Source organism: Panthera tigris, chromosome F2, assembly GCF_018350195.1.
Source record: "Panthera tigris isolate Pti1 chromosome F2, P.tigris_Pti1_mat1.1, whole genome shotgun sequence".
Taxonomy (NCBI): Eukaryota; Metazoa; Chordata; class Mammalia; order Carnivora; family Felidae; genus Panthera; species Panthera tigris.
In genome coordinates, this window is record NC_056676.1 from 20,803,149 (window position 1) to 20,819,687 (window position 16,539).

The window sequence follows — 16,539 nt, forward strand, 5'->3', positions numbered from 1 at the left end:
TAATTATCCACAACCAAATTGAAATATGAATAAAAACATGTTTACCTGTGGGGAAAGAAATTGGCAGTGAAGAAGGAGGAGTTGGAAAATTTTTTAATGGAACCATTGTGATGTATTTGCATTTTTGCAGCATGTATGAATAAATAAATGTGCATTCGTAATTCAAAATAACAGACAACAGGAAAAAAACAGAAACAAAACCTCTGTATTCCCTACACTCGGAGTAAGAAAGGATGAGCCTCCTGCTCTTTTCCTATACACTTGGATAGCTTTTTCATGTGCCAAAGAGCTACTCCATGGTCGTAGGATGAAGGGAAAAGGCAAAGTCCATTTTAAAGACCCAGCCAAACGTGATTATGTAGTGTTCTCTGTACAGACATAATAGGGTTACACATTCTCTGTGAAAAAGCTACAGACAGATTACACCAGTCAACAGATCACCCTGCAGAGAAACTGTAAAGCCATTTTAACACTTACTTCAGATATTATTACATGTGACAAAGTATTTGAAAGATCAACCAAATAAACTGTTCCTAGGAAATGTTTCCAATAGAATACTTCTGGAATAATGTTGCTTTTCTTAGGTCACTGGGAATTGAATTAAGACACTGTAACATAGAGTCAAGATGAAAACCTACATTTTTCGTGGAATACTTTTATAGAAGCCTCTGGATACTATAATATTTCTCAATCATTTTTTTTGGCACATAGAAAAACTGAAATAGATTGTCTGCTTTACATGGCAGAGAATCTATATGTGCGTATTATAAATGTGACAAGATTTCAAATTTAACAGAACATATCTATATAACCATTTATCCATGCGTTCATCCATCACTCATTTATCTTACCATGTGTGAGGCTCAGTATGGGATACTCTGGAAATACAGAAATGAAAAAGACCCAGAGCACCTGGGTGGCTCAGTCAGTTAAGCATCCGACTTCGGCTCAGGTCATGATCTCACGGCTGGGGGGGTTTGAGCCCTGCATCGGGCTCTGTGCTGACAGCTCAGGAGCCTGGAGCCTGCTTCAGATTCTGTCTCCCTCTCTCTCTGCCCCTCCCTTGCTCTCGCTCTCTCTCTCTTAAAAATATATAAACATTAGGGGCGCCTGGGCGGCTCAGTCGGTTGAGCGTCCGACTTCGGCTCAGGTCATGATCTCGCGGTCCGTGAGTTCGAGCCCCGCGTCGGGCTCTAGGCTGATGGCTCAGAGCCTGGAGCCTGTTTCAGATTCTGTGTCTCCCTCTCTCTCTGCCCCTCCCCCGTTCATGCTCTGTCTGTCTCAAAAATAAATAAATGTTAAAAAATTTTAAAAAAATATATATATAAACATTAAAAAAAAAAAAAAAAAGAAAGAAACAACCATGATCCCTAATTTAAAAAAAAAAAAAAAAGACCCAGTTGGAGGAGGGGAGGCCAAGGTGAAAATCAGCGATCACAAGCTGGTGTGATAGGGAAGGTGTACCGTAAAGCACAGGTGCACTCTGGAGTCAGACAGAGAGGAAAACAACACTCTCCCAGAGGGCGGTCGTGGAGAGTACAAAGAGCAGAGCATATAAACCACTCAGCCCAAACCTGACCCATGATAAAGGATTACTAAGCATTTGCTAACACGAAGAAAGTAGCAGAGTTATAGAGTATTTGGGGAACAGCTCAGAAGTATATGTAACTCAGCCTGAAAGTGGGAGAGAGGGAGAGGGAGGATTAAGAGAGAGAGAGAAGGAGGAAATACTAAGAACATATACGTTAGAAGGTAGTTGAGAGTTTTTAGAACTGCATTACATTCATAAACAATGAGTTGACGGTTTTACATCAAAGGAAGGCTAGATTTTTGTCACGAGTTTGAGTCAAAGCAGGGACATTTCACCTGCTATACTAGGAACAAAAGAGGCCAAGATCTCACACCCTTGTCACCTATTGACATTTTACACTGGATTATTCTTTGTTGTGTGTGTGTGTGGCGGTGGGGGGGGGGGTGCTGTGTATTGTAAGATGTTTAGCAACATCCCTTGTTTCCACCTCCTGAGATGCCAGAAGCATCCTTGTTGTGACAACCAAAAATGCGTCTAGCCATTGTCAAAAGTCTCCTGGGGGTCAAAATCCCCCCAATTAAGAACCACTGCCTCAAACCAAGATAATTTCATTAAGTATTTATAAAGTTTCATAAGCTATTAAGCTGCAAATGGAAAATTGAGGTCAATAGAGAACCAACTTAAATATTTTCCTTTTATTTTGATCGTGGCTAAATGTATTGTGATGAAACTATCAAATTAACATGTCTAGAGACTGGCCTATTCTCATTACCATTTGCCAGTCATAACAGGGTCTGAGACATAATCCAGGAAAATGGCTCAAATTTGACATGGGCACCACTTATTCAGGGAAGTAGAGCCTATCCTAGCTTCTGAATACCTTCATTAACCTAAGCCTTGCAGCAAGTGTAAAATAGGGTGTTTTAGTCATCAAGGCCACCATGGCTCCCAGACTGAAAGCTGCAGACACGCTAGTTTCCCGATGCCTCTCCCTGGCCTATTGGTACAAGGTCCTGGAGTGGTGACTCATCTTTGGTCATTCTCCTCTGCGCTTAATGGAAACCTGTAAAAAGCAAAGGTCACCCAGAGGCTGCTGGGAGATTTTTTGCTTACTTGCTGGGATAATTCCATGTTGCCTCTTTCTTTTTCTTTTTTTTTAACGTTTATTTATTTTGACGGAGGGAGAGAGAGAGAGAGAACACAAGCAGGGAAGGGGCAGAGAGAAAGAGAGAGAAAAACCAAAACAGGCTTCACGCTGTCAGCACAAAGTCTGATGCGGGCTCGAACCCACAAACCCATGAGATCATGACCAGAGGTGAAATCAAGAGTCACCACTTAACCGACTGAGCCACCGAGGCGTCCCCTGCCTCTCTACTTTCAACAGCTCAAGTAAATTTGAGTAGTAAACCACGATTAACTGGCATGTTTATATTTGAAATTCATTATTTTTTAAAAAATTAAACCTTTAGGATAAGAGCTGGGTATGCGATAATGAGTCAAGGACATCCTTAATCACAATTTATTGATCGATCGGTTCTGCTGCCACTATATAAATAATATAATCAAAGTGTTTTTTCTCTTTAGATGGTTTATACCATTTTTACTTCCAAAATGATATTGGGAGTCTTCCTTAACAACTACACACACACACACACACACACACACACACACACACACACACACACACACATATACATACACACATACACACACACATGTAGGGATGGCCCTCTCTCTCTTTTTAAAATGTTTATTTATGTATTTTGAGGGGGGGAGAGGTAGAGAGGAAGAGAGAGAGAGCCTCCTAAGCAGGCTCCATGTTGTCAGTGCAGAGTCCAATGTGGGGCTCGAACTCATGAACCATGAGGTCATGACCTTAGGTGAACTCAGAACTCACAAGTTAGACACTTAACTGAGTGAGCCACCCAGGCACCATACCCCACCGCCTTTTAATAAGACCAAATTAGAGCATACTCTATACATTTTCCTATAGATTGCATTTTTTTACTTAATAGTACAGTGTGGAGACTATTCTGTATCAGTTCATAAAACTGTAATTCAGTTTTTCAAACAGTTGTATAGTATTCCATTGCATGAATACACCATAATCTTTTCAATTAGCATCTATTGGGGCACCTGAGTGGCTCAGTCAGTTAAGGGTCTGACTCTTGGTCTGGGCTCAGGTCATGATCTCACAGTTGGTAAGATCTAGCCCCACGTCCAGCCCCGTGTCAGGCTTTGCACTGACAGCAAAAAGCCTCCTTGGGATTCTCTCTCTCTCTCTCTCTCTCTCTCTCTCTCTCTCTTTCTCTCTCCCTCTGCACCTCTCCCCTGCTAGTGCTCGTTCTCTCTCCCTCTCTCTCAAAATAAACTTAAAAAATATTAGCACCTATTGATAGACATGTAGCTTGTTTCTAGTGTTTAGTTACTAAAAATACTGTAATGAATATCCATATTCATATAGTCTTTGCAACTCTTCACATAAATTCCTAAAAGCTGAGCTGCTGGCAACATGGATGGAACCGGAGGGTATTATGCTAAGTGAAATAGTCAGAGAAGGACAGATATCATATGTTTTCACTCACATGTGGATCTTGAGAAACTTAACAGAAGACCATGGGGGAAGGGAAGGGGAAAAAATAGTTACAGAGAGGGAGGGAGGCAAACCACAAGAGACTCTTAAATACAGAGAACAAACTGAGGGTGGACGGGGGCGTGAGGGAGAGGGGAAAGTGGGTGATGGGCATTGAGGGCCCTTGTTGGGACGAGCACTGGGTGTTGTATGGAAGCCAATTTGACAATAAATTATATTCATTAAAAAAACCTCAGCTGCTAGGTCAAAGATGTTTGCATTTAAACTTTTTTTTAACACCGACAAATGATTTCCTATAGAGGCTATACCAATTTATTTTCTCATACTGTATAAGAGTGACTGTTTCCCCATATCTCTGCTAGCATAATATAAAACTTTCTGTAGGTTAAAAATATTGTTTTTAAAATTTACACTGCTTTAATTGCAAGTGAAGATGAGTATATTTTCCTACTTTTAAACAAACATGTATGTCTGTGAACAACTTTTTCATGTCTTGGCAAATCTGTTTCTTCCTCCTCCTTCTCCCTCCTTTTTCCCTTCCTCCATTATTTTTCTGTCTTGGTCTCATTCTCTTTATTTTCTAAGGACTCTTGGAAATTAGCCTTTTATTCTATCATATCTGCCGCAAATAGTTTTTTCCGAGTTTTTGTTTTTCAACTTTCTTTATGGTAACTTTTCACATGAAAATATTTAATATACGTAGTCAAATGTACTCATTTGCTCTATGGCTTTTGTCTCATGCTTACTTTTGTCTTATGCTTCCTTTGAGCTTATAATGAAAAAAATTATTTTACTTTTTCTTCTAGTACTATTACGGTTTTATTTTTCATCTTTAAATCTTTGGGCTATCTGGATTTTATTTCTGAATAAGGAATGAGGTGGGAATCCAAGCTTTACTTTTTCCCATATAGCTAGCCAAGTGTCCTAACACTATTTATTTTTGTCTTATACTGAATGTTCATATTTAGAACTGTCTCAAAAGTCTTAATTCTTTTCCATTTGTCTTCATCTCTTCACATACCAGTAACAAACTGCTCATAATGTTTTAATATATGCTTTTCTTTACTATTTTATTTTGTGTGTTGATCAGTATCTCTTTCTAACTACATATGTGTTTTATTTCTAATCCTTTAGGTGTAGTTACAAAGGTACAGGGTGTTAGGATACATTTTTGCAGTAAGAACATTTTTTTTAATGTTTATTTATTTATTTTTGAGAGAGAGAGAGAGAGAGAGAGAGAGCGCGCGCGCACAAGCAGAAGAGGGGCAAAGGGAAGGAGAGATAGAATCCCAACCAGCCTCCGCAGAGCCAATGCAGGGCTCGAACTCACAAACCACAAGATCATGACCCAAGCCAAAATCAAGAGTCATATGCTTAACGGACTGAGCCACCCAGGCACCCGTGTAGTGAGGACATTTTTTGACAATGATACTCGTATCAGAATTCCCAAACTCCACACTTAAGCCATTGAATGCTCAGGTTGTTTTTATCATCTTTCAAACTCTGAACATAACCTTAACTCTTAGCACCCAGTTTATCGTTATCATCGCACGTCTCACCTCAAGAGCCTGAAACAGAAGTCTGCTTACGGATTACAGTGGGGATGAGGTGAGCTGGAGCAGCAGGGTCGATGCAGTGAGAGGTGAAAGCCAAGTGGGAGTCCAGAGAGCTGCAGCCTCGAAGCATTGATAGCAACTGGCCATGTGAGAGGCCTAATACTCCAAGCTTATCATTTATGGGGACCACAGGAACAAAACTGTCAGGGAGTGCAAAGGACTGTTTGATTGTATCAGAAGAAAAAAATCCAGACCTGACAAACAGGATCCTGTACCCAATTCAAATGCAACAGAGCAAGGAGTACTGGGCCCTCGGGCAAGTCCCAGACTTGAGTTCGTTAAAAAAATCCAAAGCACTCTTAACAAAAGGCTGGTTACCTCCAAGGAAGGCTGCTATCAAACCACAAATGGCCGTCACGAATCTTCCTCCAGGTCTTCTCTTAAAGAGGCCTACCCAGGAATGCCTCCCACTGGTCACGTGAGCTTGGAGAGGGCTCGGTCGATCAAGGTTCTATGTGGAACTGTAGAAAATGTGCATGGATGATGCTAGAGACGCTGGAGCAAGTCCATGCCTCCTGCAACCACTCTCTTATCCATAGGAGAGAGCTCCTGACTCGCTCCCAGGCTCACAAGTTGCTCACGGCAGGGAGGATCCATATTGAAGTGTGCCAACATCACATGGATTCCAGATCTGCCACCTACTAGCTGTGTCGTCTTAGGTACTTGGTTTCTCCAAGCCTCAGTTTCCTTTTTTTGTAAGTGGGTTTTACAAAATCCATAGGTTTACCTCCTAGGGTTGTTACCTCCTAGGAGTAAATGAGCAAGGACGCATCTTGTACTTTAAACATGAACTGCCACATAGTAAGTTCTCGATAAATGTTAGGGTTGTTAATTGTTACTATCATTGTTGCTGCAACCATTTTGTTTAAAGAGCAGGATTCCGTGGGGTGCAAGCAGAAAATAATTTTCTTTCTTTCCCCTACCGCCCACTCAAACCCACTCTGTAGGCTAATATATCCCTGTCCCTTGGATGAAATCTAAAGTAGGTCTTGGATACCTCCAGTCACTCTCGGGTACTACAAAGTTCTCTGTCATGTGTAGTCACAGTAATTCATTTCAGTAATTGAAATGTCCAGTTCTGTGTAAAAATCCAAACTTGAAATTCATTTCCCCTTTCCTTGATGTCAGCCCTAACTCATTATGTAAGTCCACAGAGGGAAAGAGGTTGGGCTTTGGTTGGTTTCCTTTCTTTCTAACCTATGTTTGCCCACCTCTGGACCCCCACCCCCACCTCCCTAGCTCACCCTCACTGCCAGAGTAGCTGACCCCTCCGTGATTTTCCTCGACTGACACTGGTGTTACAGTTCTATAGAGATGATAGGTGTTCAACACTGACTCTTCCTTTCATGGAATGTTTCTGCGGGTCTCTTGGAGACCCCATTTGGGAACATACTAGGAGCACCCCTGACATGATCATGGGTAAGGTCTCGCTTGGGGCTGGCCACTTACAAGCCCTACTGACCTCCCACTTCCTGCTTAAAGTCGGATGTTCCTGGTGTCAGTCTCCTTTAAAATGACTCCCAGCCCTGCCCCTCCTATTTGGCCATCCGGTCCGTGAAAATCACATACCTCTGGCCTTCCATCCCTGGCAGGTCAACCTGTTCCTGGCAAAAGTAACTCTCTTTGCTCTACCCACAGGGTGAAAGTCCCAGTCTTTAGATTTTTCAGAATGAGATGCCACGCGTCAGATACGAGCCCCTTTGATCCCAAACTCTAGGAGACATAGGGCACGTTCCTCTTAATGCCTCTCTCCCTAGGTTTGGGGTCAGGACTATACTCTTATTCTCTTCCCATTTACAATGTCCTTTTCCAAGGATGCCCTCCCTCCTTGCCTCTTTAACGTAAGGGTCAAAACTGCTTCTTAACCACTTCTTTGCATGTCCTGCAGAAGCCGGTTAGCATCTCCCTTTTGAATGTGGGTTTTCTTGCTCATGTTGTTTTGTTCTCAGCTGAAATGCAGACTAGAAAGAGTCCCTTTTAAACACCCAGTTACATTATTAGTGCCATCTTCATAGGGTTGTTATGGGATTTAAATGAAAAAAATGCATGTAAAATACTTAACATGGTGTCAGGCACATTGTAAGTGCTCAATAAACATTAGGAGGTGTTTATTTAACAAATATTTATATGGCATTAACTGGATAATCAGTGCTTTATAAGTAATAACTCCTTTAACCCTCAAAACAACCCTATCACCCTCACTTTATAAATAAGAAAACTGAGGCACAGAGAGGTTACATATCTTGCCCAATAGTAAACAGCTGGTAAGTGATGAAGCTGGGATTCAAATCCAGACAGTCCAGCTCCAGAGGTCATACTGTTAACCGTTGTGCTCTTTCCCATTCCTAAGAAGAGCTGTTATTATCCTCATTATAATGATTATTTGATATGTATGGGGCCAGGCTTGTGTAAGCCTCCGGGCCAAATCAGTTACAAGGGCAAACTGTTAAAATATACAGTTTGACTTCATCTAATTTAACTTCTCTCCCTTCCTAGACCAGAGCCAATGGGTGGTTGGTTTTTCCCAACGAAGTATTGACAGTGAATGAATACACATAGATCTGGTTAATAGATAGCCATGTTTAGTATCACATCACATTCCAGAAACTGATTTCAGCTTTATGGATCCTGAACAATAGTGTGGATATCCCTGAACAACAACGAGGACAAGGATTTCTCCTTCACATTGCCCTCATACTAAAAGGCGGGTTGGACCAGATCAGGATTTATAGACACTTCTGTTTGGCCTAATAGGCTGGAACTTGGAAAGAGCAAGTTTGTTTACCAAGAAGAGACAGGTAGATCTGTCAATGAGTTAATTACAGCAGAAATAGGAGATCAATCATCTTCAGGGTGGACCATCGGAGCAAAGAACTAGGGACACCTGCCATCAGACGATTAGACACATTCCTTTGTCCTGAGCAATATCCCACTCAGTGTGGCTGACTCCTCTCCTCTTGACTTCCTGTGTATCTTCAAAATCATTTGGTATAACTAATTCAACTTGAGCATGCTTCTATGTCTTGCAACTAAAAGAACTTAATATAATATTATCCTCAGGTAATGATAGCCTCAACTTTGCCATCCCTAACAGTTATACATGCCTCTTTGTTCTGCTTCTTGTCCTATGTCATTAGCTAGAAATTCCAGAATATTACTAAATAATAGTGGCAATAGCAAGAATTCTTTTCTTGTTCCTGATAATAATAGTAATGCCTCAAGAGCATTTTTAGTATGCTCTATCCCTCTGAGAATTTGATCAAAGTTAACTCTACAAAAATACACATACCCTCAAAATTTGTTTATAGTTTAGGAGTTTCAAGGACCACGGACCATATGGAAAGTTTTTGTGAATTCCCATAAGTATGAGGTTGGCTACTGATTTAAGATAAAATTTTTTGCCAGGGTGTCTGGGTGGCTCAGTCAGTTAGGCGTCCAACTTCGGCTGACGTCATGATCTTGCAGTTCATGAGTTCGAGCCCCTTGTCAGACTCTGTGCTGACAGCTCAGAGCCCAGAGCCTGCTTCAGATTCTGTGTCGCCCTCTCTCTCTGCCCCAACCTTGCTCATTCTCTGTCTCTCTCTCTCTCTCTCAAAAATAAATTAAAAACATCAAAAACAATTAAAAAATTAAAAGATAAAATTTTTACCATATTAATAAAGATTCCTTAGAGTGCTAATTTAGAAATAAGAATTTTGAAATATATGAATTTCATAAAATATCTTTTTACCAATCGATATATGTATATCTTCTTTCTCTTTAGTCTGATGCCGAATTATATTAATATGCTTACCAATATCAAGCCATCCTTGCATTTCTCAAATAAATTTTGCTTGAATTTGATATATGATTGTTTTAATATTCTGTCAGGTTTAATCTGGTAGTGTTAGGTTTTAATTTACTAATGAATCGAAGTGCATGTCAGAAATATTTTTGAATAAAAAGAATTATAAGAAAAGTTATTTGTTGGTTAAACCTCACCTGGTAAAAAATACTAATCAAAGCATCTTTTTTTCTAGGCATCCTGATAAAGATTAAAGAGTTAAAAGCTGAAAAGGAGCATTTAAAACCTACTCATTTTACAGGTTAGGAAAGGGTTACTCAGAGAGGTTAAGTGACTCCTGCAAGATCACACTTCTTAATAGTGGGCGTTGATTGTATAAGCAAGTTGTTGAGGCTACAAGAGAACACTGGGGAAAAGACTTGCCTCATTTCCAGTGGAACAGGACTTTAATTCTACGGGAGAGGGAAAAGAGACAGGAGACTTGTTTCTGAAACAGTGAAAGTTTCACAAGGAAGTGAAGTAAGCATTTTACTAAATTAAAGACATTATTGTCATCTTTAAGGGATTAAAAACGTAACTTGGATTGATTTTCCCATATCTTTCAGTTCCAACCATCTCTCTTTGTATGCGCAGAGCTGAAATTCTGAAAACGCAGAGTTTTGGCTCCTTGGACAGTTCTCCCCAACACACACCAGGGAAGCCTTCCTGCCAAGAATGGACTAAATGCGTTACCGGCAGGGATGAGAGAAACACAGAACAAAGGAAAGAGGCTCTGAGGATACAGATTTTAGAACGGCGCCAACTTTTAAAACTATCTGGAACCGTACCAACTCATGAGCAGGACCCAGGCAAAGGAGGGACTTCATTTGCTGTTGGTGCGTGTCGGATGGTCTGTCAAGGTCTCACCCAGGGTTCCGTGACTCCCGATCAGCTTTGTGCTGGCCCTGTCCACCCAGCCGTTCCCTCCCTTTACCCTCGGCAGGGAGTCAGCCTGAGCCTGGCAGAGCGGCACAACGCCCTGGGCCCAGCGGGCTCCCTGACGCCACGTGCACGCGGCACGGGGCTGCCCTTCCGGGGCTGCAACACCGGGGCGGAAGCGGCTGCTCCGTGCGGATAAGTCAGTGCGAAACTCAGCCACGCCGGTTGTTTGGTGTCACGTAGCAAAACAATCGCTTAGATGGCTGATTTCTTTCCTTCTCCCAAATGCTCTGTGTTGACACTGCCTCAGATTCTAATCTGACGGTGCGTTTTATTGAAACCTTGCTACAAAGAGCACACTTAAAAAAAAAAAAATTCTTTTAACCCCTTTAAGGGGCTGTTACATTTACTATCTGAAGCTGCAAACACTCCGTGCAGCAGATAGAGCAGCTAATATCCTAATTCAGTAAAAGATGAGACGGAGGCCGGGGCATCTGACTGACCTGCACCGGGTCTCACAGCTCGTGGGTGGTGGCGCCAGACCTGGAACCGCAGGTGCCCCGACTTCCGGGCCGACTCTCCAGCGATGCAGCATAGACTTCTTTTCCAAACTGTGCGCTTTCTAAACAGAAAGTTGTGTATGTTAGGGTTTTTTAAGTGTTTTCTAAATGTTTATTTTTGAGAGAGAGAGAGAGGCAGGGGGGGGGGGCAGAGGATTTGAAGAGGGCTCTGCGCTGACAATAGAGAGCCCAATGCAGGGCTCAAACTCACAAACCGTGAAATCATGACCTGAGCCATCCAGGCGCCCCATGTTAAGATTTTTAAATTTTATTTTAGTTTTTTAAAGTTTTACTTATTTTTGAGATAGCACGGGAGACCAAGTGGGGGAGGAGTAGAGAGAGAGAGGGGAACAGAGGATCCAAAGTAGGCTCCATGCTGACAGCAGCCAGCCCCATGCGGAGCTCAAACTCACAAACCTTGAGATCATGACCTGAGCCAAGGTCAGATGCTCAACGGAGTGAGCCACCCTGCTGCCCCTCAAGACCTGCTTTTTAATGAAACCTTGGCCATTCAAAAGAAAAAATATAGTTCTAAACAGTATAGTTTTAAGAATGTAAATACTTCCAAATATCTGTGGAATACAGGAGCATTCAATAAACACATGTTATGTAAGTTGTAAACACATTTTGATGAAGAAATCTGTTTACATATAAATTCGGAGGATCACTTAAGAGAACTGTAATCTTTTTTCAAAGTAACTTAATGGATATATGGAGTATCTTTATGGAAATATTAATATATTAAAATCAAGCCTAATCAGTTCAGTGATTATTTGCTATATAGCCCGAATTTTCCCGAGAGTCTATACCACATTGAATATACATCAATACGTTGGCTTTTTCTACAAATTTAGGACATTATTTTTTAAATTTTTCATTGGGGAAATTTTCAAACATACAGAAGTAGAGAGAAGAGCTTAATGTATCCATCACCCCATTTCAGCAATTTTCTACTCTTCCCCACCTCTTCCTTGGATTATTTTAAAGTAAATCCCAGACAGTAAGTGATTTCATCTATGACATTTCACTACGTATCTCTAAAAGATAAGGAACCTTTTTCTTAAGTCACAATATCATTATTACACTTTTAAAAAGTTAAGAGTAATTTCCTAGTATCATCTAATCTGCACTTAGTATTCAAATTTTTCTGATTGCCCCCGAAATGTCCTTTAGAGTGATTTGTTCAAATCAGGATTCAAACAAGATTCACATGTCAAATTTGGCTAGTACATCTTTAAATCTCTTTTAATCTATAACATTTCTGTCAAGAGAGATATTTAAATAACTGCTCCTGGAAGAATTATCTGGCTTTCAAGGGAATAGTTTTATCTCTATACCATACTTGATTGATTCTAGGGCAGGATTAATTGTAAAATGCATTATTATTTTATGTACCACTAAAAAATTTAAAACGCTGACAATTATAATTGTAAGATGCCACCAACTGTAAGCTATATTCCAATTTTAGAGATATAAAAAAGGGAAAATATATGATTTTCAATCAATGAAACACAGTAGTTAGAACACAGATAACTCACATGTCATTTTTTATTTCAAAATCAGATGTGGGAGTGGCATTATGGGATGTGCACAAAATCCTTCCCATAGGAATGGTTTACTTCTATCCCAAAGCAGATGCAGAATGAAGAGTGATTTCCAGCCTTGTGTTCGTGGCTGATGGTGCAGTTAAAGTCCTTTCCTCTGTGTGCCTGACTATAGGTTTGGCATCTAACCTGAATTTCTTAGAGTGTTTCTACCACATTTCATATACATCAATACATTAATGTTTGCTACACATTATGGTCTCGGAGAAGGCAATGAGAGGCTCTTTTTGTCACACTGACTTCAGGATGTTAGGTGAACCCAATTTGAAAAACACATCTCTATCATGCCTCTCTGTCTTCAAATGCAGAGTGCAGTTGTAGATGTCCTTTGTTGTTGCTTTATGTCATCGGAGGTGAGTGCTCAATGGGCAGTAATGTTCTTTACAGCAGCTGGAAGATTCAGAGAGGAAAATGAGACTTGGCAAAATCCTATTTGGCCTCGAACGCGGCTGTTTGGTTTTTACGTCTTAGAGACGTTGACATCACAGATGAGTTCTTGATAAGGTGAGTGTCTGCTTCAAAGAAGTTGGGCTTCCATAGCAATTTCTTACTTGACACATCCCCAAAGGCAAGGGAATTAAAAGCAAAAATGAACTATTGGGACCTCATGAAGATAAAAAGCTTCTGCAGAGCAAAGGAAACAACCAACAAAACTAAAAGGCAACCAACGGAATGGGAAAAGATATTTGCAAATGACATATCAGACAAAGGGCTAGTATCCAAAATCTATAAAGAGCTCACCAAACTCCACCCCCCAAAAACAAATAATCCAGTGAAGAAATGGGCAGAAAGCATGAATAGACACTTCTCTAAAGAAGACATCTGGATGGCCAACAGGCACATGAAAAGATGCTCAACATCGCTCCTCATCAGGGAAATACAAATCAAAACCACACTGAGATACCACCTCATGCCAGTCAGAGTGGCCAAGATGAACAAATCAGGAGACTAAAGATGCTGGAAAGGATGTGGAGAAATGGGAACCCTCTTGAACTGTTGGTGGGAATGCAAATTGGTGCAGCCGCTCTGGAAAACAGTGTGGAGGTTCCTCACAAAATTAAAAATAGATCTACCCTATGACCCAGCAGTAGCACTGCTAGGAATTTACCCAAGGGATACAGGAGTACTGATGCATAGGGGCACTTGTACCCCAATGTTTATAGCAGCACTCTCAACAACAGCCAAATTATGGAAAGAGCCTAAATGTCCATCAACTGATGGATGGATAAAGAAATTGTGGTTTATATACACAATGGACTACTACGTGGCAATGAGAAAGAATGAAATATGGCCCTTTGTAGCAACATGGATGGAACTGGACAGTGTGATGCTAAGTGAAATAAGCCATATAGAGAAAGACAGATACCATATGTTTTCACTCTTATGTGGATCCTGAGAAACTTAACAGAAACCCATGGGGGAGGGGAAGGAAAAAAAAAAAAAAAGAGGTTAGAGTGGGAGAGAGCCAAACATAAGAGACTCTTAAAAGCTGAGAACAAACTGAGGGCTGATGGGGGGTGGGAGGGAGGGGAGGGTGGGTGATGGGTATTGAAGAGGGCATCTTTTGGGATGAGCACTGGGTGTTGTATGGAAAACAATTTGACAATAAATTTCATATATTAAAAACAAAACAAAACAAAAAAAACACGAAGAATTTGGGCTTCGATTTGTACTCTTCTTGTTAACATGAGCCTTTTGATAGGAAGGGCTGGGGGCAGGTGGGAAGGTGTGTTACTGTATCACAGGTATCGATGAAAGCAAGTTCTAAACTCTTTTGCCTCGGGTCACTGGCAATTTTCGAAAGGCAAAAAACTTTGATTTCTCCCTGGAGAGATTTCAACCCACGGCTAAAAGTATTTTGCTTCTGGCTAACTATGCTTATAGGAAGAACCTGGATTCTTTATTTACCAAACCTGAAGTTGTGCAAAGGCAATTCACTCCAATGGCTCTGAGACCTAGAATATGGATATTTTTAAAAGGTAGAAATGTACCGCCCAATTCTTTTCTGCGTGTGTGCTCTCTGAGGTACAGAAATGGGTTTGTTCAAACAGCAGAGACTCATAAATATGGGGAACAAAGGGTTACAGGAGGGGTTGTGGGAGGGGAAATGGGCTAAATGGGTAAGGGGCACTAAGGAATCTACTCCTGAAATCATTGCTTCACTATATGCTAACTAATTTGGATGTAAATTTTAAAAAATAAAAAATAAAGTTAAAAAAAAATCACACACACACCAAAAAAAGAAATGGGTTTGTTCTAGCAAAACTCAAAAGAGTCACTCTTTAGGCACAGTATGATCCAGACCCTCTTTCTCTGCATCTCCTCCTTCTCTTGCTAATTTCTCTTGCTTGCTTTTGGCCAGGTTCCCTGCCTCTTCTCCCCTTCTAGAACGTGCCGGCCATTCCCTTTGTCTTGGGACTTTTTCACAGCCACCCTCCCCTTTCGGAACACTGTTTCCTGAGACAAAGTCTTGGCTCTGCAACTCCTCAATGGAAATTTCTCAGCTCTTGTATTTAAGATTACAACCTGTTACTCCATCCTCTTATTTCCAAATTACTTTGCTGTGCTATTTTTCCCATAGCACTTATCTTCCCCTACATGTTGCAAAATTGATTTATTAGGTTCATTGCTTATCTTTTGTCCCACTGGAATGTAGCTCCATGAAGACAGGGGTCATTTTTTTAAATGTGTGTTTGTTTGTTTAGAGAATGAGAGAGAAAGGGGGGCAGAAGGAGGGAGAGAGAATCCCAAACTATCAGTGCAGAGCCCAACATGGGGCTGGATCCATAAACTGTAAGATCACGACCTGAGCCTAAATCAAAAGTCAGACACTTAACTGAGGGAGCCAACCAGGTGCCCTGACAGGGTTCATTTTTAAACAAACATATCACAAACTTTGAATAAAGTGCTTGGTACATAGTAGATGCTTAAAAAAATGTCAAATGAATAACTGAACTACCAATCTGTTTTATATATCCATGAGCTTGGGTTTTCTTTTTTGGTTTTTTTGTTTTGTAGATTCCATATATAAGTGAGATCAGATGGTATTTATCTTTCTCTGTCTCTTACTTCACTTAGCATAATGCCCTCAAGATCCATCCATATTTTTGCCAATGGCAAGATTTTCTTCATTATTATGGCTAAATAATATTCCATTGGAATATATAGATACACATTTTTTTTATCCATTTGTCCTTCGATGACCATTTAGCTTGTTTTCATGTCTTGGCTACTATAAATAATGCTGCAATGAACATGAGTGTGCAGATATTTTTTCCAATTGGTGTTTTTGTTTTCTTCAGATAAATACCCAGAAGTGAAATTGCTGGATCAAATTGTAGTTCTATTTGTAATTCTTTGAGGCACCTCTGTACTGTTTTCCACAGTGGCTGCACCAGTTTGCATTCCTACAACCGTGCACAAGGGTCCCCTTTTACATTCTTACCAGCACTTGTTATTTCTAAGTATTATTAAAAATGTTTTATTTTATAATTGTTTGTTGTTGTTTTATAGAGATAGCATTGGGTTTTTTTTTTAAGTTTATGTATTTATTTTTGGAAATCTCTACACTCAATATGGGGCTCAAACTCATAACCCCAAGATCAAGAGTCACATGTTCTTTTGACTGAGCCAGCCAAGTACCCCCAAATTGATTAAAAAAAATTTTTTTTGAAAATTTAAATTAAAAAAATTTTTTTTAATTTAAAAATTTTAAAAAAAATTTAAAAATTAAAAAAAACTTTTTAAATGTGGGGCTCAAACTCACAAACCGTGAGAGCATGACCTGAGCTGAAGCCAGATGCCTAACTGACTAAGCCACCCAGGTGCCCCCTAAATTGATTCTTTTATATCAACCTTGTGTTAAGTGACCTCACATTCACTGCGGATTCCTCCATATTTTCCACATTCATGTCATCAGAGGATAATGAGTTT

General features: G+C 40.4%; 1 long non-coding RNA gene across 1 annotated transcript in view; it reads right to left on the minus strand.

Annotated features, from left to right (window-relative positions):
* Positions 1 to 12,532: 12,532 nt before the first annotated feature.
* Positions 12,533 to 16,539, minus strand: part of LOC122235062 — a 28,241-nt gene continuing 24,234 nt past the window's right edge. Inside the window, exon 3 of the long non-coding RNA XR_006213168.1 lies at positions 12,533 to 12,996. This is a non-coding gene — a long non-coding RNA (uncharacterized LOC122235062). The remainder of the gene's footprint in view (positions 12,997 to 16,539) is intronic.